The sequence below is a fragment of the Xenopus tropicalis genome, chromosome 2, assembly GCF_000004195.4.
Source record: "Xenopus tropicalis strain Nigerian chromosome 2, UCB_Xtro_10.0, whole genome shotgun sequence".
Classification (NCBI taxonomy): Eukaryota; Metazoa; Chordata; class Amphibia; order Anura; family Pipidae; genus Xenopus; species Xenopus tropicalis.
In genome coordinates, this window is record NC_030678.2 from 76,179,667 (window position 1) to 76,205,606 (window position 25,940).

The 25,940-nt window shown below is 37.4% G+C and overlaps 1 protein-coding gene across 2 annotated transcripts in view; it reads left to right on the forward strand.

The window, feature by feature from the left end:
• Positions 1-25,940, forward strand: part of cuedc1 (CUE domain containing 1) — a 74,740-nt gene that overhangs the window by 6,326 nt on the left and 42,474 nt on the right. The window contains exons 2-3 of one of the 2 annotated variants that reach the window (XM_018091242.2): positions 22,895-23,024; positions 23,717-23,855. The gene's annotated coding sequence lies outside the window, so the exon portion shown is untranslated. 2 annotated transcript variants of the gene reach the window in all.

Sequence of the window (25,940 nt, forward strand, 5' to 3'; positions counted from 1 at the left end):
TCAGCAAAGTGGCAGCCAATAAACTCTCCAACTGATTGAAACCAGGGGCCTGTCATTTCCAGGATTTGCTTTTATTTTTACATAAATCACAGCTAGCCGTGCTGGTTTATTTCAGTCTGTTGGATACAGGTAGAGAGTGGTACCACAGAAAACATGCTTAAGACATCAGCTCCTCCTTGCAGCTGTATTCACATTTATCGGTGCAATATTGTGAAATAGTAGGCTCCTCACGTTAATCAGCTAGAAGATCCCTGCAACATTACTGTTCAAAGGAAACCATTCATAACATGCTATGCAACCCTTAGCAGAGAGGCAATGAATTAATGATCTGTGCAGACAATAAAGCAGGCTCATGTACATTTCTGTCTGTAAGACAAAACAAATTGATGATAAACACTACTTTACAATTAGCTTGCCTTATTAGTCATAGCATCCTGTGGAATTTATTTCTGTTGTAGCTTCTTATACAGGCTCTGATTCACAGGCACTGTTTCCGCAGTCCCATGTGCCAAAGCACTAATCTCACTACCCAGTGTGATTCATGCACTTTTTGGCTACTGAAACATTTCCAGGGAAAGGATTTTGAAGAGCGTGGCAGAACTCATTACAGATCAGTTGACATTATAATCAGTGGGAAAGTTATTGTTAATCCAAACCTAGCTTGGAGAATTTATCATATTATAATTGCCCTTTTCCCTTACTGAGATTTTCCATGATTATAATGGGCTGCTGGTTTTTAACTTGTTGATCAAAGTAATAGTGTAAAATGCATTTGATTGTCTGGTGCCAGACTGGTACAGTTTCCCTTTTAAATGGCAATCTTCATAGTTTCCATTTCATATTTCTATTATTCTATGTAGCGCAATACTAATAGATTCTAATCTATTAGTAAACATAAACATATTGTTTCATGATAGTGTGTACCTTTATTATTGATAGTTAATTGGATTTGGACAAAAAAACTGCTAAAACAAGTTATATGAATTTGTGCCTCTCTTTTTCACAGTATAGTTGCATCCTAGGCCAAATCCCTTGGTGCCTCTAACTGCATACCCCCCAGTCCTGGGTCTGTAGTACTTTTGAGAAAATTAGCTGTTCCTTTTTCAGTGGTATTCTTGTTTCTTTGGGCATTGAGCCTGAGGAAGAAAAGAAACAGCAGGAGAGAGGCAAGTGCGTGTAAATTTGATAATCAGCATAACAATAGCCACAACAGACCTAGCAACTGCTGAGGAGCCAGTAACATAGGGTCCAACTTGTGACAGTCGCACAGTTCCAGTGCCCTGTGAAGTTAAAAGACTTTTACTCCCTTTAGCCATACAAAGTGCAGGAAATATTGAGAAGATTTACTTATATGGTATATTGGTACTTTGGCAGGAGTAATCTAAATCCCATAAAAAGTGCAGGGAAGAAGTTTAGATTAAAAGTTTAGTGTTTATCAAAGGTGGTAAAAAAAAAAACAATCTAAACCAGAAACTAAAACAGGGTCAAACTCACTTTTTTAAAGCATATCAGTAACATCAGAAGAGTGTCTTTTTGTGCATTCAGATTGCACAGTTTTTACTTTTCACAACCCACCAAGAGTGTGGACTATAATGATTATGATTTACACATGCAGTATAACGAGATTAAAAAGTTAGACCCAGAAGAGTTGTACTGCTTCTGTGGTTTAGCAATTTTATATGCCCTCCAATGCCTTGGAAATATGTTGAGCGCCGTTGCCAAACCACCAAATAAAAATGATCTGAAGCCATAATTGGGCATGCAATTCCTGAAAAAACTGATGATGTAATGCTCAGTAGTTAAATATAGCACAATATCATACATTTTTATCAAGTTCTTGACTAAATAAAAATATGCAGTTAACTTAGTTGGCTTGTACAGACTCCTATATGCGGTACTCACCCAGCAGAAATATTGTCAATGTTGCTATTGAACCTATTTTGTTAAGTATTTAGCAGCACCCTTTTTTTAACATGGACATGTGTAGGCCTCTTCACTATCCAAAAACATGTTTGGTTTTTTCAAATCCTAATCCTTTGACATATTTACATTTGTTGAAGTCATCTCTATGACTCTTTGGATAGAAATATAAATAAAATAAAAGTGGAATATAAAGTTATTTAGATAGCATTTTTCTGTAATTTAGCTTGACAATTTATTTTTATAACAGAGAATAAACAGTGGAATATATGTTTTCCACTGTCAAAACACAAGTTTATTATATAAAGAATCGGTGTGATATCCATGGTTACATATATATATATATATATATATATATATATATATATATATATATGCTGGTAAGTTCATTTCCTTTTCTTTCTTATTACTGAAAACATCTTTGAGATCATTGCTAGGGTGCCTAGGCACAGAGTAGTTCGATAACAATTGTTTCTTTATCATTAGCTGGCATGAATTTTTGGAGATTTTGCACTGCTGCAGGAGGAGTTTTGGAAGTTATGAACAATGCCAACTTTGTATTTTTCTCAAAAGAAGCTAAGCGAAAACATCTTCAAGTGTTCATGCAATGTGCATTTAATAATAAGCATTTATTTTTGGCCATCTGTTCCTAGCTGCATTAGAAAGTTATTACAGTGCCCCAATATATATTTTATATAGAACCATATCTGAAGGGGGCAAAATGCCATAATAAATGACATGTAAGTTAGCAATGACTTACACAATCAGTGCCATAATTCCGGGAGGCAGAGAGGCAGCGTGCAAAAAATTGTGCCTATTTTTTGCACACTGCTTATACAGGGGTAGGGAACCTATGGCTCAGGAGCCAGATTTGGCTCTTTTGATGGCTGCATCTGGCTCGCTGCCAAATCTTTAATAAAAAAAATAACAGGGGGGTGTGACCTGCGCTCGGTGGATAGAAGACGTGTTCTAAGCCTTAGAACACGTCTTCTATCCGCCGAGCGCAGGCCAAACCCTCCTCCACATCGCATCAGGCATCCTTGGCACCCACCCTACCTTACCCCTGTGCTCGGTGGATAGAAGACGTGTTCTAAGCTTTAGAACACGTCTTCTATTCATAGAAGACGTGTTCTAAGCTTTAAAACACGTCTTCTATTCATAGAAGACGTGTTCTAAGCCTTAGAACACATCTTCTATCTGCCGAACGCAGGCCACGCCCTCCTCCGCATTGCATCCGGCATCCTTGGGACCCACCCTACCTTGCCCCTGCGCTCGGCGGATAGAAGACATTTTCTAAGCCTTAGAACACGTCTTTTATCCGCCGAGCGCAGGCCATGCCCTCCTCTGCATCGCATCCGCATTCGGCATCCTTGGGACCCACCCTGCAGCATCCACGGCCAAACATATTGTATGGCTCTCACGGAATTACATTTTAAAATGTGTGGTGTTTATGGCTCTCTCAGCCAAAAAGGTTCCGAACCCCCGGCTTAGGAGATCATAAAGTCATAAATGACCCCTAAAGTCTTAAAGTGGCCATAGATCAACTTATTTTGTCAGGTTGCCAAATGAGCAGATCTTTTCCCAAGATATAACCAAATGCAGGTGCTGTAATTATTTAAATGATCCACATCTTCGAACTAATAAAAAGTGTAACTAAGAAGTACCTAATGCAAGTTTTTTGTTGTAAGTGAAGAAATTCCATATTCCTTTTGCATTTTGTTATTGCTCCGAAGCAATGTAGCAGCATCATATCCACTAGACATTAATCTGAATAAAGAAGATATGATCACTGTTGAAAAGTGTATAAACTAGAAACTTTTTAACAATGGGCTGAGAAAAATGTTATTATTAATTCATATTCATAAAGCTCCAACAAATTCTGGAGCTTTGTAAAATAAATGGGTGTATACATTAAACATACAAGAATACATACAAAAACAACAAATATCTGATACGAAAGGTAATGAATGCCTATCCAAAAGAGCAATCTAAAAAGAAGTAGGGGTTGAGAGACAATCATGATAGCTGTGCGTCTTGTCTATTCATGCACATTGCCAATAATCAGCTTGTTTTTCATTGCTCACATGTTAATTAAATAATGAAAGTAAACATATGACCTGTTGTTTCTGGTTATTGGACCACAGCAAAATGTGCTTATGTTATCCGCGAAAGATACAAAAATGGGGATTGATCAATGCACATTCTCTATTCCCATGTTTTATTAGTAATTCATTCTGTGCAAGTACACGTGCTTTTATTAACAGGGGTGTTTAGTTACAACTTTAGGATTGTTGAATTGCCAAGCACTATACCACAACAATGTAAAACCCATATGGTGTTCCTAACTATTTACCTGTTGTCATGGTGATACTCCTCCTTTATAGCTGCACCCATTTTAAACCAGGTGCAACCACAACCAAGATTGTCCATTCTTCCTACTAACTACAAAGGGGGTTGTGGGAGCAATTCAAAGCTAAGCAAGGTAAAAGTACAGGCAACTGGAACTTTTACAAATCTGGCCAACTTTACTACATCAGTGCCCATTGCCTGTTTCCTTGATTTATTTTGTACAAATGCACACATTTTAAACCTGGCAGCTTATTGGCCTGTATATGGGGCTAAAAGTGAGGACCTACTCAAATGACATCTGGTGATTGGCAAAATGATAAGGATCCTATGGCCTGCCACCTCTATATGGTCATCTTATGTTCCAGTGGTTACTGCAACATTAATAATTCTGCCAGGTTTTAGTGGAGCGCAGTCTGAGCAAACTTTGTTTAATTATTGCACATTGCACCATTGTGCAATATATGTGAAGCCTTATTCCCCTGGAGTCTAACTTGTTGATTTTTTAAACATATTTGGAAAGCTCAGCTGGCTTTATAGAAAGAGTAGAGATGCTAAACCCGATTGAAGCCTGCAGCCAAAACTGATTAAGCTTTAGAGCCATTCACATATGTGTTTCTGTAGAGAATCTAGATAATACTCATTGCATCCTGTTCCAAATCTGTCTCTTTTGTAATGTACCCAAATAGACGAATGTGCTTTGTGCTGTGGAAACCTTGATCATTTCTAAAAAATGTCTGCAAACTGCTTACTTTACTGCTGAGTGCTTGAAAATGAAGATATAAATGTGTAGAGGCCTTAAAAATGATTGTACAGTTTTAGAACATTTTCAAAGATTTATTTCTGTTATTGGCAAAGGATGGTTTTGACCTCACAGTTCTATGCTCCTAGCTAGGATTTCTGTTGTTCTTGGGAAAAGTCTGCTGTAGAGTAATGGGTTACATAGGGAGAGGAACCCAGCACTGAGTAGGAAATAAAGCAAAGCCTTTGTACTGTTTCTGCAGATGTTCTGACCCTGATCAGGGTCATAACATCTGCATTCATTCACATGGCTGTGTGTGTTTAATGGGCTCCACTTTAAGTAAAAATTAAGATGTCAACATTTTCAAATCTGTTCTACTAAATGTGGGACAGTTTAAAATAAGATTTAATATTAGTCTAGATTCAGTGCATAGTACATTTTTATGATCTACTCTCCAGAAGGTTTGGGACCTGGGGTTTTCAGGTAAGGATGTTTTTGCTATTTGGATCACGATACCTTAAAGGAGAAGGAAAGTCATTTTGGCATTTTACTGCCAATAGATTTGCCACATTAGTGCTACCTAGAACAATATATTTATTCTGCAGAAACCATTAACATACCTGAGTAAACGGCTTTAGAAGCTTTCTCCTTTTGGTTAAGATAGCAGCTGCCATTTTCTCTCCAATTTATTCAGCTTAGTTACAGTACATGCTACTGTTTTATTATTACAGAGAAAAGAAAATGATTTCTAAAAATAAAAATTATTTGTTTATAATGGGAGATGGCCTTGTGTAAATGGGTTTACACAAAAGGCATCCCTTAATTCCAACATGTTATTTATTGTGCCAGGCTAGACTTTTTATTTTTATTGTCCCCATTTCATAAGCAATCTCAATAATTAGGTCCCCCATCTTCCACCCCACCTCCCGATTGGAATTTACAAGAAAGGATTTACGTTGCATGTATATTTCTTCATGTTGTACACATGTTCAACCTGCAACTCTCCACAGAAGCTGGTGAATGCCTATACAATGAATGTTCTACAAAGTAAATTTCCTGGCCATGAAAAGTCCCCAGAGAAAACTTTCTTTAATTGCATTTATCACAAAATTATGTGCCAACTTATGGTACATTCCTCTTTTCTTGTTATGGGAGAATTGAGAAATGTGTACTTAAAATGTGGCTACAAAATACATTTCTTATCAGCAAAATTAATTTTGGGGTTATATAGTTCAAGTAAAATTTAAACAAACCGCTTTTTTACAATCTTTCTTAATTTCTTAATATTGTGAGGTTTAATATGGTCGGGTCAGCCTGTTAAGTGCCACATGATGAACACGAAATGATTGGCGGAAAGCAGATATGGTGCATTTGGGAAAGAAATTGATTAGTATCAGAACCAGTATGTTAGTGACCTGTAAAACTGTCTTCTAAGAGACTGCATAGAGGATATATCATTGTCAACAAGCGCCTGTGGAGGAATAAAATAAGAATGCTCAGGGCAGAAGATACAGCACATTCTATCTATATAGGCAGAGAATAGGCTAGTTGAGACCCAGAGTAATTGATATGTGTTAATCAAGGTGAATATTGGGGCAAATGCGTATTTGCTGTCATGGATACCCTTTGGGCTATAGCAAGGTGAGTCATATTTTTGTATTTCTATAACCTTGTGAGCTTAGTCTTGACAAAATGTTTGATCGTAAAGCATGTTGAATGCTAAAAATCATAATACTTCTGGGTGACAGATTTTCGTTAATGTTGTAGGTACTGTTGTGTCTTCAGATACTGTGTGTATTTCAGTAAGCTCAGTAGCCCAGAACACACAAGTTAATCCTTGAAGATAAAGAGAATCAATAAGTACTGATTAGTACACAGAATAAAAACATAATCAAAACAAGTGATTTATGCACTGACAGGCATAACACCAGTCTGCATGTAGACAAACTAAGTGGATATGGGTGTGAGAATGCATAGCCATGCATTTCTGCGCTGATATTGACGCGTGTCTGCATGCAGTCCGACGCTGTCCTAGTCACTGCAGAGGAACAGCTGAGTAAATGTGAATGCATTGGCTTTTCTCCGCCTTTAGGAAAAAAGCAAGCAGGGAGAAACTGAAGCTGTGTGTCCTCAGCTTTAAATTTTAAAAAGTTAAAAAAAAGTTATTCTTGCAATTGAGATATATGTATGTATATATATATATATATATATATATATATATATAAGAACAAACAGGAGCACACCATCCAAACGATCAGAGGCCCTGGGTGCTGGCAAAAAACAATAATAAAGAAACAGAGAGCCGCACACACAGGGACTTTGCAAAAAGATAAAGTACTTAATGAAAAAGATCCGACGTTTCGAGCACCAACTGTGCTCTTCCTCAGGGACAAACCAAAAGACCGTGTGCATCCACCCCCAATAAATACCCCCTGTGTAGAAAAAGGCACCAAACCCAGTGATAGTAACCATGGTAACCGTTATAAACAAATCATAGAGATAAAGAACGTATAGTGATCAAAGAACACATGAAAAGATAAAAAAGGGACAAGACAAAAAAGGCATAGCAATACACTGAGCAACAGTGGAAATAATATACAAAATATCACAAGAAGCGCTGATATTAGTGTCAAAAAAATAGAAACAAATATTGCTTATCAGAGAGTAATGTAAAGTAACAAGAAAAGTTGCAAATGACAATGATAAGGTAGTAGGAAGCTCATAGGGAAAAAAGAAACAGCAAACCATCCAATTCATAGGGACAAAACATACCCGATCATTTAATATACAGTATAATGATTTAATATATATAATGTTCTTACTGTCTATTCTGCCTGTGTAAAGCTGTTATTTTATTGGTATGGATAAGGTAAGTTATAATCTCTCCTAAACAGGAAGAATGATCCTCTCCTCCTGTGAATCTATACCCCTTTTAATACAGTTTTAAACCTTGTTGAATGTTCCTGCTGCTGACTGGTATTGCTTGCTAAAGCTATGTTTATTATCCACAAGTACCCCATGGTCCTTGTATATCAAGGATTTGCCTAACTTAGTTCCATGAAGGGTACAGTAGTTTTAAAATGTGTACGTTTCAGGTGCATCCATAACGTCAGTGGAATAAATTAGGCTGCACAGTTTTGTGTCGTCTACAAACACTGATACATTTCTTAAAATACACCCCAAGTCTTGGCCCAATGCAGAACCCTGTGGAACCTCACTAAGAACGCTACTCCAAGAAGAGAATATACCATTAAGAACCATTCTCTGTATATTTTCCAATTCCCACTTACATAGGAAGGTGTATTACCTGGTACTTGTAGCCCTTCCTGTATCATGTCACATTTTTTACAAGAATTCTAGATAAACACTCAAGGTACCCATTTTTTTGATAAGCTCATCTGCATCATAGCCTCAAAAATTCTCTTCCTATTTCAGTAGCACCTACACCACCTAATCATTAGATCGAAGACACACGGGGCGATTAATGACTTTTTAAAAAGTCGGTCGCAGCTTCTTTCCCACCATAAGTCTCTGTGACTAATCGCGCTATGTTTTCTTTTTTTAAAAAAAGTCGCGGCTACTAATTGCCGTGTGTGTCTTCGCCCTTATATGCAATTTTAGCTAATGTTTACAATTTTTGTTACTTTACAATAGTTATTTAAAGGAGAAGGAAAGGTATAAACTAACTAAGCTTTATAAGAAAGGTCTATTTAAATACAGCCATAAGCACTCACAGAAAAGCTGCACTATCAAAAGAAATACAGGATTTCTTGTCTCCTTTTTTGTAAACGTGTTCTTCTGTATCTGACTTCCTCTTTCAGAATAATTGTTCATTCCAGGAGCCAGAGTCTGCGCACCTCTCTCCCTTCTCCTGCCCCCCCCTCCCATTAGAATTCATAAAACTCACTCCCCCCACCCTTAGGTGGCTTCTAGGGCTCTTTACTCAGGTATGATAAAGCTTTCTGCAGAATAAATATAGTGTTCTAGGTGGCACTAATGTGGCAAATCTATTGTCAGTAAAATGCCAAAATGACTTTTCTTCTTTAATTTCTGTGGCCAGTTTGTGGTGTTATGCTTGTTGGTGGGGATCATTTAGAATTTGCTAAGTTATGTATTCCTGAGTGTTTCCTGCCTAGCAGCATAAGTTTCTGCAATGGACAGTGCTTTTCCCATTAAGATGAAAAGGAAAGCGGAGGACTCAGACTAAATGCCTTTAGTCTAAGAAAACATCTGTCATGGTTATTCCAACAGTGCATGAGATTATGCATTTATATCATTGTTCATACAAGAGAGATGCTGTACATAACTAAGAAAATATTTTTATTAAAAGGTTTTTCTCATTTACTGTAATGAGCTCATATTTTGCTACATAGCACTAAATCAATTCCACATTACAAGTTTTTTGAGAGGGTGTTGATTACAGTAATTGCTTCTCTATATGTGAAAATCATGGGGAAACTGTTTCAGGAATACATATGTATGTATGCCTTGGGTCCTTGTTATCAAGGTATGTGATAGTTGTGTGCACATATATATGGCCCTTATATATAAGTGCCAGTGATTCTGGCACTTTAAAGGATATTACTTTGACATCGTAAAGGCCTGGTTTATGTGAAGGTATTACATCAAGATCTACAGTTGCATTTTTGGGATGCTTTTACAGTACCATGGAAAAGTGTATATATATAAATATTCTGGGAAATAATATATCATATTAAGAATAATAGTCATACAAATAATATATTAATTAACTACTCATCTAACACTTGATTAATAGGGAATCTGATGGGGTAGTTGAACAGAAAGCAGACATTATGCTTGAATGTAGGATAAGTATTACAGATAAACTAAGTTATCTACAGTAGTTATTTTGCTAAAAAAAGGCATGTAATATTTTGTAATGTGTAGTGATGTTACTTGTATGACATGGACTCTTCAGGTCCATACATGCCCTCAGACCCAATTCAATCCCAATCAGTTTTCCTTTCTCTGCTATCTGTGATGAGGAGCTGCCAAACCATTCTCTTTGTTACAGCAAATGGACTTGGATACCAGGGCACTAGTGACTTTTAAAATTATGTTTATTTCAATTTGCTTGACTTTTTGGAACTATGAATAGTCCCCTTTTCAAACGCAAAGCAATACAAATATAGTGTCACATTCAGTATAAGACTCCTCCCTTTACTTGATGTAGTGACAAAGGTACAGTTTACCATTTCACTAAAAAACTAGACAAAGTACGCAGTGTTCAATCCCCTTGGAGTTAAAGTTTGTAAAGTGCTGATCTAGTAACATTGCCATTGTAATGCCCCAGTTTCTTTAACTACCTTACTATTTCATTGCAGGTACATGATCTATAGTCATAGTTCTTGCACGACATGGCTCATTAAAAAAAGTGATATTGCAAGTCACCTCAGTGTTCCACGACCTTATAAAAGCTCTCAGCCTTTTTCTTTGTCTGTTTATATGGCTATGACATTCTTCAGTGCTGCCTATCTATCTATCTATTAAATCAGGGATCATATTATTCCCTTTATAAGGACACCAAAATCTTAATTCTCTAGAGACCATAAAAAATAGGCACTGACTTATTGACTTAAGAGACAGCGATAATAAAAAAACATTTCATGTTTTTTATAATAATACTGCAGCCTTTCCCAAGTCAGAACTCCAACAAAGTCCTTGAAGGAAAATGAAACTCCCACCCTGCATTTTCAACTGATAGCCCCCTGCAGAGCCCCCTGAACCAACCCTAACAACATGCCTGGTTCCTGGTACTCCCATACTATTGAGGGTCTCATTCTCCTTTAAGTTTGCAAATCTTGTATTTTCCATGCTGGCAGAGTGGTTAGCACATCCTACCTACATCTCTCAGTTTGATGTTGGTATGTACACTATCTGCAAGGATTATGTATGTTCTCACCATATGCGTGGGTTTTTCCAGGCACTCCAGATTTCCCCTGTAGAAACATACAGCCAGGTTAATTGGCTTTCGGTTAAATTGACCCTTGTGTGCGTGTGAATGTGTTGGGGACCTTAGACAGTAAACTCCACTGAGGCAGGGACTGATGTGAATGATAAACAATCTCTGAAAAATGCTGTGTAAATGAGTAACAGATAAGAAAAGGAATAAAATAAATATATGTCCTATCTAATGTGAAAAATGAATGAGAACACAGTATTGCTGGGGCAATTCAGCTAAACTCATAGAATATGATAGTGTAGAGTTTCTGCATCATGTATATCCTGTTTTATTTTTTTCTATTAATATCTGTTACCCAGCTTTACATAAAATGTGCAAAATGCATGGACAAAATGAAATATTACACTAGTAACTTTACAAACCCTCTAACCATTATACTCTAACCAATATAGTAACTCTGATGCCATTCTGCAATTCTGAATTTACTATATTCCTAATGGGTGCTGTTACCTTAATTTTATATTTACTTCCTATTGTCACACCCTACAAGTGTTTTTCCAAGTGGGAATCTGTCCAAGCCACTGAATTACTGTTGATCTTTGTTTTTGAGTGTCTGATTTTGTATATGTTCTAGATTGCACTGGGTTAGGTGTTCCCCATAAATTCCATTCTATATTGCCTTTAAGTTTTAGAATATCTATATATTTTTTTCTTTTTCTAATTATAAGTGAAAGTGTTTTGTGTTGTAACACCTCGCTTCACCTCCACCCCATGTTGCCACAGGTGAGAAAATAGATCAGTAAAAGAATGAGCACAGCAAATAAATCCAGAGAGGGAAAGTCATGTAACTTGGCAATGAGTGGATTATGGCCTGGCTTTTTTTAAAAGGGATTTTTCTTCTAAAAAATATATCCACCTCTTTGACATTTTCTTATACGCCAATTTCTAGTATTCTCTCATTTATACTGTGAAACTCTTCCTTCTGCATTTACTTAGAGCAGACCTGTTCAGAGAATGTATCTTGACTCCTGCAACATGCTTGTAACCCAGCCTACAACAGCCCATGCTTTTTCAGTATTCTTTTTTCAGCTGGCTGTGAGCTGCCAAGGGATGGCCCTGACCTTGATTAAGGATTTGACAGAATTTGAACATGTATATATTATTTCTGTGCTCTAATGTGGTACAAACACATCCACTTGTCCAGCTTGAATGACAAACAACCCAATTGGTGGCCAATTAGAGTAGGAGTAAAGGTCCCCATACACTGGCAGATCCTCCTCGACATCGCCAAGCGAGCGGATCTTCTCCCGATATCCCCCACCTACGGGCCTTTGGCCCTGGGGCCAAACAATCGAATTACAACGATGGGCATAGAAGAAGTCGGTCCGGGGACCGCATCAACAAGCCGATGCGGTCCCCGATCCGACTATATTTTCTAACCTGTCCGATCGATATCTGCCCGATTTCAGGCCAGATATCGGTCGGGCAGGTCCATTGGAAGTGCCCATACACGGGCATCGGTCCAAGGGACCGATATCGGCAGCTACTATCGGCCTGTGTATGGGGACCTTTAGAGTTAGAGTTGGATTGGGGTTTGTCAAAACTACTCTCTTCTTTTGCTATTTGGCTCTACAGATAGATCACTTTGAGGACCCCAGGTGGCTGTTTGCCCTGTAGGTACATACACGGGCCTCTCTGTATGTACAGGTTATAGTAAATTGTTGAAATACATTACTGTGTGTAATAATGTAATGCAGAAAAGCTGTAAGTAATATTTAATATAAGTGTGCTTAGGGATATCATCAGCTATTATAGGGGCTCATGAGAAACTTATGTATTATAAACAATTATATACCTAAATATATAAGGTTATCAAAATTCATGTGGTGTGTATGAAATCACTCAAACTTATTGTGGGATGTGGAACTACTTTGTGATATCTTATATCTGTATCGTTAACAAAAAGTGATACATTTTTTATGTTTTATACATTATTCACACTTTACTAAATTGTAAGTTAATTATCTTTTATTTATTTTTTTACATGTATTTACCCAGCACTACAGGGCATATCATCAAGTAGGGCACATTATGTATCTGAGTTCTGAAAGAGGTGAATCATTTGCCTGTAGTGAATGTCTCTTTGGAGACAGCTGGTGTGACTATTCTCTTTTAACCCTTCTCAGATTTCTATGGCTTAGTGACCTTCCATTCTCATTATGCTAAAACCCTTGGGAAAGGAAGGTTTCCTGCCTCCCATATGGTGAACCTTTATCCTCTGTTTGTGTCAGCTGGCCTGTGGGCACGCACAGAGGAGCACTTTATTGTTAAAGCTTTCATAGGAATCCTTGGCCTCATCTTCTAGTTCACAGCTGTTTAGTAGCTGGAAGAAAGGTAGCTTTTTACTCAGCCTAGTGAAATTGCATTGATCTTTCCCAGTCTGGATTTCCATTAAAGCATTCCATTAACACTTCTTCAAAAGGTATCAGAGCAGATGGAGTCCCCAGGGAGCAGCAAATTATTTTTTTCATGGATATGCAGTCGTCTGTTTATTACAGCTGTATTGCAAAGTATGTGAAGAGTGTGGAGATGCTTATGAAATTATGCTCTAAAGCAAGCAAGTTATTTTGATGGGGCAAAAAAAAAAAAAGAAATGAGATACTATGTTGAGAGATTCTTGAAATATAATGTATTGTAATGTTTTCTATCTGTCTGGAACATTTTAAAACATTTAAATAAGAACTATTACAAAATAAACACAAATTCAAATAATATAATATTTTTTAATAATATTTTTTTCAAGTTATTAAATTGGTTTCTTTTCTGAGCATTACATTGCAATTAAACTATCGGATTTTTGAAAATCCACACTTATTTTTCTTTAAATATAATTTAACTTTGGCAGCTTTTCTCTAGTTGAATAAATCTCTTGTAATCCTAAAATAATGGGATCTGATTCATGCTCCACAAGTATTAATATATTAACAGCCCAAAGTTGTGCAGCAGAACTGTTCTTTGTTGAAGAGAAAAGCCTGACGTAGAGTGTGAGTAAATTAATTTTAGTTGCCAGTATCTTTGTTGTTCCATATCCTCTCTAGTTGGAACCATGAGGGTGCAGTGGTTAGCACTATTAGCATTATTGCTGTGCAGCAGCGCTGGGTCTTATTCTAACCAGGGTGTTGTCTTTGTAATATCTGTGTGTTCTTACCAGTGCTGTATATTTGGAACTGCAGGCTCCCTACCACCTACAACTGCAGGCCATACTACCACAAGTGCTATATGAAAATGTTGGGGTGGAGTTGGAAATGGAGTTTGCAGAATATGAGTAGGGGAACAGGGGGGCCCTCTGTCTGTGAGCTTCACCCCTGTGATGGCACTGTCTGTACTCTCTATAGCTATAAGATTATTTTCTCCCTTGTTTATGCTTGTTTCCTCAAGATGCTGTAGTTTCGTCTGACAGACCAAAAAACATAGACAGGTTAACTGGCTACTAATTAAAGTTGACCGTAGATTTATTGTGGTTGTTATAGGTTACTAAACATGGAGTAAGTTAACTTAAAGTGGTCTTCATTGTTTATTTTGTCTAGTTTTTTAATTATTTGGCTTCTTCTTCTGACTCTTCCCAGTTTTCAAATCAGGGTTACTGATCCCGGTAGCCAAAAAACTATTGCTCTGTGAGGCTACAGTTTTATTGTTATTGTTACTTTGTATTATACTTTGTACCTTTCTATTTAGACCATTTTTTATTCATATTCCAGTTTCTCACTGCAGCTTAGAAACTCCATGGTTGCTAAGGTAATTTGTACCTTAGCAGCCAGAAAACTGCAAAAATTTCAAACTGGAAAGTTGCTGAACAAAAAGAAATATAATTAAAAAAAACACAAATAATAAAAATTGAAGACCAATTGTAAATTGTCCCAGAATATCACTCTGTATATCATACTAAAAATATGTCAGAGCTTTGTAAATAAAGAATAAAAAGATAATAAGCATGCTACACTACATATGCTACATAATAATAATAATTCTGCTCTTCTGTAATGATCTCTTATCTGGTTGTCCACCTGCATACCCCCATGTGTGGTCTCCTATCTTTTATCAACCCGAAACAACTTTATGATATGGAAATATCATCTAGTATTGTAAATGTCGGTCTGGCGAGAGAGCCCAAAGCAGGGAAGGAGAGGGGGCATGTTCGTATTTGTACAGTGTGAATGTGCGTGTAAATCTTTGCTTATATTTTAGTTTACATGGTGAGGGTCAGACTCGCCTGTTCATTACATGCTATGCAAGTCTCTTCTTCTCTACTGTCAATTCACTGGTTTAGAATACCAATCAATTGTACCCTCTGTCTGATTAACATTGATTACAAAAAAGTCAGGTGTATGTTTTTTTTCTGAATCCTATACCCTGCTGATTGCAAGTTGCATCAGTTTAAGGATGAAACATCAGTGGGAGGGCATACATGTTGCTTCATTTTCCGAAATTTTCTGCAGGAGTAAAGTTTGCTCGACTTCAGAAAATGAAGTGACACATATGCCTTTCCACTGGCGATTCACTTTATTTCCGGTGGGAAGGCATTTTAGTTAGATTAGTCGCCCGCTATATCTAAGATTAACTTCGGCAATTAATCTTCCTGTGGACTTTCACCCTAAAAAGGAAGATTTATTAAAAGAAGGAAAGTCATTTTGGCATTTTAATGCCAATAGATTAGCCACATTAGTGCCACCTAGAACACTAGATTTATTCTGCAGAAAACTTTACGATACCTTAGTAAACAGCCCTATAAGCTCCCTCCGTTTGTTTAAGATAGCAGCTGCCATTTTATCTTGGTCTTTGTAGCTTCTTTGTTGCAGCTCTAGCTGTTGGTAGCATAGATCACACATTCTGATGGGAGGAGGAGAGAATTCTTATGGGAGGGAGAAGCAGGAGAGAGCTGCACAGATTCCGGCCCTGGTATGAAGGATTTTTCTGAGAGAGGAAGACAGATACCTGTTTCTTTTGATAGAGGACTTTTCTGTGAGTGATTATGGCTGTATTTACATAAACCTTTCTGATAAAGCTTATTTAGTTTTTACCTTTCCTTCTCTTTTAAAAGAGAAATGTTTTCCTAGGCTCTAAATCCAGATTTGGAGAGACTTGCCTATTATTTTTTAAAAAATCTGGTAAAAGTCATTTTGAAATAATACAATAAATGATTAAAAAGCTTTGATAAATGTAATTTCTAAATATACACTGATCCTGATTTTGATAAAACCAAGTATGAGCAGGCAGGGCTGCCAAACAGGCTGTTTTTGTGCATAGTTAATCTATTATGTGTGCATCATTGCTTATATGGGGTTGGAATTTGTTATGATAATTTGGATCTTGCTGTTTAGAATGTGCTGTTGTGGAAGAAATAGTACTTTTACTAGTCCAAAGTGCAGTGGTAGTTAAATAGAGCACTTCTTGGAAGTTGTGATGTATGATAAATCTATGTAGTACATTTAAGAGACCACCACACAAACTTTTGCCCTGTACCACATGTTTGTTGAGGCTACATGATTACTTATCGGATTGACCAGTAAATGGGTTTTACTTTCACTTAACGTACAGTCCTGAAGCTGTGACTCTATACACCCCAGATAAGAATTGTAACTGTGCAATTATGGGCTACTAGATGACAGCACCATTATATAATAGGGATCACCGCACAAGTGTAAAGTGGGTGGGTCTCTGCTTAAACTGATGCATATATGCCAAATATATGACAAGTAGGCTTGGTATGCTGTCCAAAAAGGAACCTCTGCTTAGGTGCTTTCCAAGTGGTACATTTCAGATATTCTGTTTGCAGTCAGTTAATATGACTTTCATGGACTTATTGATTAATGATTAAAAAATTATATATTTTTTTTAAAAAAGGGATATTAAGAATGAACTGTAAACATTGTCACTGAGAAGACTTCCTTACTTTATGACTCTTATGTCCTTAATTTCACCATCCAAGTGCATTTCAAAGAAAACAGGTACTGAGCTATCTATACCAATTAGCTCTAAATGCACCTGCCCTGGTTGCTAGTGGTACAGTCTAACCCCTCAGTGTTAAGGTATGGTCTTCACCCATGCCCAGTGTCAAGTGGTACATTATTCCTCCCCCTTCTCTGAGTCAAGTGTTACAACACATTTCTCCTTGCTGTACAGGTATGTGGGCTCCATGGGAGGAAAGCACCATATAAATTTGTCTTGGGCATAAATATACATTTTCACATGGCAAACATGCATAGTAAAAATAATGCTTACTTAAAAATAAAATCAGATACATTCCTACAAAGTTGCACCTGTTTTCATGGTTCTTTAAAAGGGATCTGTCAACCAGACATAAAAAGCTGTATAATAAAAGTCCTTTAAAAATTAAACATAAAACCCAAATCCTGTTTTTAATTAAATCATCCATACCTGTTATAAATGTATTTAAAAATCTTAGCTGTCAATCATATATTGCCTGCCCCACCTCTGTGTATCTATATTTCTTTCTAAACCTACTAAAGAGCTTTGTACTGCATGAAAATAAAAAATATGAGACCCGAGCAGTGTTGGACTGGGACCTCAGGGGCCCACCAGAAAACTTACACCATAGGCCCACTCTCCAAACTACTTTTCCTCCATTCCTCACCTAACCTCTTTATTCTCCTAGTCTCTTTAATTGACATGCTAGCATCTATTCAACCATCTATTTCTCCTCTTTGTTCCCATTCAGGCCAAATGTTTAGGAGCAGGAGGGCCCACTAAACATTTGCACAAGGTTACATTGCGACCAAAGAGCCATATTTGCAACATTAGAAAAAATAGTAGATATTTATGACCATAAACCTACAGAGCCGTCTCCTCTCCAAATCCATATGACCACCATTCTATTAAATCACCATCTCCTCCCAGAATCCTAAAAATATACTTGTGGGAGAGTAAAAATAGTCTATTTAATTATCTGTGCTCTTTAGCCACCTTATGTCCATCAATGCCTTGCATGCTTATCATAGTCATTGCCTAGGTCTCTGTGTTAGGAGCATTTTTACATAAAATGAATATGTAATGTACCTACAGGTCTATGAGCCCCAGGGCAGCATTTTTTCTGGGATTTCTTTTCTTTAATATTCTCTACTAATCCCACTCTGCCCAGCCTTATCCATTGCCTGTCTGTGGAATAGTGTTTTTTCCTGCCAGCATGTGGCTTTGCCTTTCTGAAATATCGAAATCGAACTGGTTGTTTCGTCAAGGTTTTTTTTTTCTTCAGTTAACTACATGCTGGTCAAGTAAGATGTATAAACCAGGGTACATCATGCCACCCCAGCTCTTCAGTTTCCCAGCAGCAATTAAACACATAGATAGCTCATTCAAATGTAGCAGACTCCCAGCCTCTGCATTAGCACAGGTTTGTCAAGCATGAGTGAGATTTGATGTGTGTGTGGGACAATGGTAGACTGGCAGCACTTTAATGGAAACACACTAGGTTGCATGTTTTTACCCACAATCACTCTCTCTTCCCAGAATTCAGGCATTATTGTGGACACAAATGGGTGATTTTCTTGACGCTATTGTGCTACGCCTACTGCAGTTGTGTTGTACACGTGCACTTTTTGGCAAATAAGGTGCAGTTGCATTCTGTCCACTGTCATTTCCATTGTTTGGCTGCAAGTGATACGTGCACCATATTCTCTCAGCACAAGCGTTAAAAAAGGGGTCACTTGTTGTTTAAAGTACCCTTAATGAAAAAAGTGGTTTTAGGTGCGAGAAAAAGTGCAAGTCATCCACTACAGTTTTGAGCTCTAATGGGTTCGTTTGTTACCCAAGCAGCTATTTCTATTTCCATACTTGCTCGGTGCCTATAGGCCGACAGCCAAAATGATATGTTTTAGTGAGTGGCTGCCTCTCATGCGCCTTGTATACACTATGCCGTAGGGGGCCGTAATTGTAACTTTGGTCATTCTGTTTGCTGGAAAATTCCCAGCCTGAGAATTAGCTGAAGAAAGGACAATTAGAGCTACAAGTCATTTCCTCTATCAAGAAAAGTTACTGAAAAACTGTATTCTAAGCACCACATTAACATACTGAGTTCCTCACACATTTGCATATTAGTTTGTGGTTACATTTAACACATTTTTTGTGCTAATGTCACTGTTTCCCTTTCAGTTAGAAAGATCTAAGAAGGAACTGTTTCTTTCTATAAATCTGAGCCTCCATCTTGGTTTTGAAATATTTTTTAGTCTAGCTCATTAAAAGGTATAGCTCTCATGTATCTATGGTAACCGCCCTGCTGCTGCTTATTTGTTTTTTTGTGCTTTTGATTGAGGATTACGTTGCTTGTGGCATTTAAAGACAGGCTTCTTTCTTTCTTGTGATACATAATCCTCTGTGATTTATATATAACAAGCACAGTAGTTCATTGTTTCACTGTTTATTTCTTTGTGCCACTTTTCCGTTTGAATTTATAATGGATAAGGTTGTTGAGCTGCTTCCCTGTAGACTTGCAGTGACCCAGAAAATGTGAATGCTTGGATGAATACAAGAATGAGCGTTATTCTGATGAGAACTTTTAAAGTGAAAGCTTTGCTTACTTTTTGTAAGGTACATGTGCCACAATAAATGCATTATGCATCTTGGAGGCCTGGAATCCTTGCTGAAAGGCACCCTGCTTAAAAACACAAGCATTCCCAGTTTGGCATATAACCATACTAGAGACAAATGGATCCGGTTTACACAAAGTTGCTTTTAGAGATTTTTTGTGTATTTTTAGCCAATGTTACAACTTTTTCATGCGGTTAATCTATTTGGTACATTCTTAACATACAAGTCTTAAAGGAAATACTTAACTAACAGACAGTTTATATCACGTTAAATGACCTATTAAAGAATCTTTCCAAACTGGAATATATATAATCCGTAAATATTGCCCTTTTACATCTTTACCCTTGAGCCACCATTTTGTGATGGGCTGTGTGCTCCCTCGCAGATCACATTACCAGAAATAATGTAGTTCTAACTGTAACAGGAACGATATTGGGAGTAAAAGACAGAACTTTGCCAATTAATTGGCTGATGTGACCTAACATGTATGTGTGTCCTTGGTTTGTTTTTGTGCTCCATGAATCCTATGATCCATGAGGGTGGACCATAACCTTTTTAAATGTCAATTTTCTATTTACCAATTGAAACATACTACAGGTATAGGACCCATTATCCAGAATGCTTTGGACCAGGGGTATTCCAGATAAGGGTCCTTTCTGTAATTTGGATCTCCATGCCCTAAGTCTACTAAAAACTCAATAAAACATTAATTAAACCCAATAGGATTATTTTGCATCCAGTAAGGATTATTTATATCTTAGTTGGGATCAATTACAAGGTACTGTTTTATTATTACAAAGAAAAATGATATCCGTTTTAAAATTAAGAATAATTAAATTAAAAAAGGAGTCTATGGGAGACAGGCTTTCCATAATTTGGAGCTTTCTGGATAACGGGTTTCCGGATACGGGATCCGATACCTGTACAAAAAAAGTTTATTTTTATGAAAATGGTTCATTTAGATGAAGCAGGGCTTTACATATGCAATAGATTTTTATTCATAGAGACCTACATTATCCGGATATATAGTTTTCTTTTAAGGAGTGGATTATGGTTACAAGTAAGCTTGTAATGTTTTTAACAGGTGCAAAGTTTTATATTGTGGCTGTAGCTTGGAATGCCAACACCTCTCCCCCCCCCATACCACTACTTATCTAGTAACTCATAGCAACCAGTTAACCTAGTGGTATTTACTGGTTGTTTTACATTCTACAATGATGAGGAAAAAAATGGGGAGAGTCTATTTCTCTGTCCTGTAACAAAACCTGAATCATCCTAAAAATGATAAACAAAAGCCAGAAGGGGTGCTGTAAGAAGATATAGAGAGTCACTGGTGAGGTCTGTGTGGGCCTCTGTGTACTTGAAATGCCAGGGCCTATTTTGAATTCCAGTCCAAGCCTGGGAGTACTGATTCCTTTGAGGAATCCCAAGCAAAAATGCCACCTACTTACCTTTAGCAAAAATGTTCTTCTGTTTCTCAAAATACTAATTTAGGATAACTGTTCATGGGAAACTAAAGAAGGTTGAAATAAATTCATTTTAAACTTAAATCTTAAAAGAATGGCATAAAATTAAAGCTTTTAGTAAGAAATGAATTCTGCCCTGGTGCATTACTCTGCAGGCCGCTAGCAAGTAGATCTTAGGCTAATGCCAGACGAGGCATAGGGCAGATATTTTCGGCAAGCGGAAAAGCGCTTGCTGAAAATACCGCCCTACGCCTCCTACATGTGCCTGCACCCTAATGAATGGAATACGCTCGGGTGCAGGCACATGTAGCTGAAATATGCAAGACTTTCAAACTCTCGCGTTTTTATGCGTATTTCCGCTACATGTGCCTGCAACCGAGCATATTCGATTCATTCGGGTGCAGGCACAAGTAATTCCGCCCTACGCCTCGTCTGGCATTAGCCTTAAAGAACACTTGTACACCTGACTCCCATGTACCATTCCCAACCCCTCTCCCCCAAGGCTGCAAGTGTAATTTAACCCTTACTTCACTTAAATGTTTAAGTGATGGATTCTGGACTTGAAGTCCCAGAATCCATCACTTTGAATTACTCTGCCAAACCAAGTGGAAAATGTGGGGAAATGATCTATCATGGTTTGTGTTAGAAAAAAAAATACATATATATTTATTTTTGGTCAGATAGTGTCTTATGAACCTTAAAGGGTTTGTTCACCATCAAAAAAAAAAAAAAATCAAACTATCACATAGTGTCATTTTAAGCAAGTTTGTAACATGCACATTAAAAATTGTGACTCGTTTGAGAGATAAATACTTGTAAAGGTTGCATTTCTTTCTGTTGTAAGTCTCACTATAGGTACCTTGAAAGGGGTTACTGAGCCCTTTTACAATTGAATTGAGGTGTGCAGAAGCAGAGAACACATAAAGCTGAGTATGGGAACAAAAGCCTTCAAACTCTACTGCTCATCTATTCAGCCACATAATCAATTGCTGCCTTATACAGGTATGGGACCTTTTATCCAGAATACTTGGGGCCTGGGGTTTTCCAGATAAGGATGGATTCGCAGCAAATTTCCGCATTTCACCATTGGCAGATTGTTTCGCAAAACGGATGAAAAAATTCACCGCGGAAAAATTCGCTGCACGTCCAAAAATTGTCGCCGGCGTAAAAAAAGAATTGTCGCGCGCGTCAAAAGAATAGCCGCGCGACGAAATAATAGCCGGGGGCGACGAAACAATAGCCGCGGGCGCCGAAACAATAGCCGCGGGCGCCGAAACAATAGCCGCGTGACGAAATAATAGCCGCATGACGAAATAATAGCCGCGGGCGACGAAATAATAGCCGCGGGCGACGAAATAATAGCCGCGTGCGACGAAACAATAGCCGCACGACAAAATAATAGCACGACGAAACAATAGCCGCGTGCGACGAAACAATAGCCCGACGAAACAATAGCCGCGTGCGACGAAACAATAGCCGTGTGCGACGAAATAATAGCCGCGGGCGACGAAACAATAGCCGCGCGACAAAATAATAGCTGCGGGCGACGAAACAATAGCCGCGCGACAAAATAATAGCCGCGGGCGACAAATTTTTTTTGTCGGAACAGATTCGCTCATCACTAGTACAAGGTACTGTTTTATTACAGAGAAAAAGGAAATAATTTTTAAAAATTAGTATTTCTGAACTTTTTGGATAATGGGTTTCTGGATAACAGATCCCATACCTGTACATAAAATGTAAATAAATGCAAAGTAACTGCCTATTCATTCTCTCCTATAGCATAGCACATCTATAGCAGAAAGTACATCTCTATGTACTTTCTGCTAGTTAGGCATAAAGCTAATGTGGGTTAACTGTTTACTAATTTGGGCTAATCATCTTCTACCCAATTAGATTCTAGTAAGGGCAGCAAGAGTTCTGTGATGTTATCACACACCCATGTGACCTGCATTCCTGATGTAACTGAAGTTCCTTCCACTCCTAGCTTTTAAGAGATGCCTATTTGTAAAAATACTGAAAACAGGTAGGTTGTCCACATGCTTAAATGTAGTCATTTTTTGGCATTTTTTTTTTTGTGAAAATGGGTTTATCAGGCTTGGGGGACATTTCATTACATCACTGCAGTTGAGACCTTCGCAGGTGCACAACTCTTTTTAATTACATAAGCCCAACTAAATGAACACCAAAAAATAAGATGGTGTAAACTTACTCAGAGTAGTCATCTGTGCACTTTTGGAATTTACATTCTCTTACATTTTCTATTTTAAGTGGTTTCTGAGATATTAGCAGTTTTATACAGTTTTTTATACTGCTAGACTTCAGTTCAACACCTTTCTTGGAAGGCCCAGAGAGTCAGCAACCCTAACTGTCTATGCACTTTCTATACTCTGTGTATTCAGTTACCCTTGAGTTGCTAACTTTCAGTTGAGCCAAAGGCTTGTTATTAGCAGTCTAAAAATGCAAAAATTGAAATTGCTTACAATAAAAAATGAATGCAAAGATGCTCATAAAACCACCCTGAGTAAGTTGATATCAAAATAGTTTTTAGGTTTAGATCCTCCTTAAAATCTGCCATTTTTTTTCAAAAAGCTTCAGTTAATAGAGCTTCTCCAGCAGAATCCTGCATTGAAATCTGTTTTTCAACAACACAAACCGATACTTTTATATTTAATTTTAAAATTTCACATGGGACAAGCCATATTCTTCATTTTCCAGGGTGCTACAGTCATGTGACTCAGTCTCAGATAAACCTCAGTCACACTTTACTGCTGAGCTGCAAGTTGGAGTGATATCACCCCCTCCCCAGCATAAAGCACCATGCAAATCATGACAGAATCCCTTTACGTTCAATCGGGTGAGTTTTTGTTTTTCCTTTTAAGGAATACTTGGGCTCATTTTAACACTGGTAAATAATTTATTTTTGCACCTATGTTCTGCAAGTTCCCATTAAACATAAACATACCCCACTGCCAGAGACCCTATACTTAACCATCCTGTGCGGTTTGGGTCCCCAGTGCTGTCACCATGCATTGCGCATGTGCAGTGATCATTTAAACAGGGATGTGCCTTAATCTGGAGAATCCAAAGTGCCTAAGGCCTGGAGGAAAGAACATAAATCGAGTAATTCACAGAGAAAAAACGGTGAAGTTGACAGCTATGTATTGCAGTGTACAGATTCTACATTCGAATGCTTACTCATCAACTCTTCTCTTTTTAAAAAGATCTGATCGATGGCTTTACATAGCCAACCTAATTAGCTCATAATTGTTAGTATGTTGAAAGCTTAACAATATATTCTTTTGCTTACTGTGAGGTGCTTGCATAGCATTTACCATTTACTTTCTGTTGGGAAAACCTCCTTACATTAATTTAATTTATAACACTGAAAAAGGCAGTTCCAAGGAGGTGAACCCAGGCCCAGATTTTATAGTAGTTATGCCACTGGGTTACTGTCCAGTTGGGCTAAGTGCCAACTGTCTCTTAACCCACTGATGGTTCAGCATTTTCTAAAGGTTTGTATCACTAGAGACTGTTTTATTGCACAACTGAGACAACATACAATGATTGCACCACTGTTTGCAATCCTCACACATTGTGCAAGCAGTTTGTTTGCTTTTGGGATTTCATTTTAACCAGTAATATGCTGAACATTGCTGTTTGGCAGAGCAAAATGCATAGCTATCAAATGTCCTGGACGGAAAATATCATTCAGTGATGATAAAAGGATTAAATCAGCATACTTGTTAGGCAGCATTAAGCTACAAAAACTCAAAATAAATTCCTTATAACACAGAGTGGTAAAATGCTAGGTAATAAAGTTATGCTTACTAAGATGATATATTTATGTAATTGTTACTAGAAAAGAATAGAAGGCAGAGGCAATACAAGAAAATGTGGATACAAGAAAGACAAAGCAAATGTATTTGATTTTTATATGTTACAAATCTCTTCTTATAGTTATTTGGCAAGTATATAAAGAAAGACAGGAAGTCATATGCTCAGAGATAAAATATACAGATGGAGCAGCCGAGTCCTTATTGATCACACCATTCCAGCATTTAGATAGCTATTTTTATGTGAGCCAAAGAGAAAAAAGTGGAAATATACTGAGAAAATAAAAGCATATGAGTAAAGGAAAGAACATGAGGGGTGAAGCTCTTTTGGGCAGGGCCCTCTTCACCTCTTGTATCGGTTATTGATTGCTTTATATGTTACTCTGTATGTCCAATGTATGTAACCCACTTATTGTACAGCGCTGCGGAATATGTTGGCGCTTTATAAATAAATGTTAATGTAATGTAATGTAATGTGAAAGGACAAGATCAGTCAACATGTAAGGCAGATTACAAATTCATATATTTATAGCAGATGGAAGCAGTTTAAAATGGCGATTGGTGCAACTCTTGAGTCGTTCCCAAATCTCTCATGTTAAAACCATTACTGGATGACCTTCTCACATGCCTGTCATGTTGTAAAATTCAAAGTTTCCAAACTTTAGAAGACATCCTGTGGAATGATTTACTTGTACAGTTTAAAGCAAAGCCTTCTCTCCCAGCTCCTTTCAGAAATGGACTATTACTGAGTTTTTTACTTTATTACATTTTAATCAAGTAGGCGCAGTATCTTCCAACTAAGAGCATATTATGGGATTCAGTAGGTATAAATATGTACTTTACACCAAAAGTGATGCTGTTTTGCATGGCCAGATTTTTTGAAATATCATGTATAATAAAACACAGTACCTTCATCGGGAAGAATATTCCCCATTCAGGTATTTATATTCCCTTGTCCTGATTTGAGGTGTGAAGATGTTTTCAATAACTTTGTTATATTCGGTTTAAAAAACCTATAGGCATAAAACATGGAAGATAAAGTAGATGCTATGTTGCTGATATTGTGTACTCAGCTACAATAAAAAGATCTTAAAAGTCAACCTAAC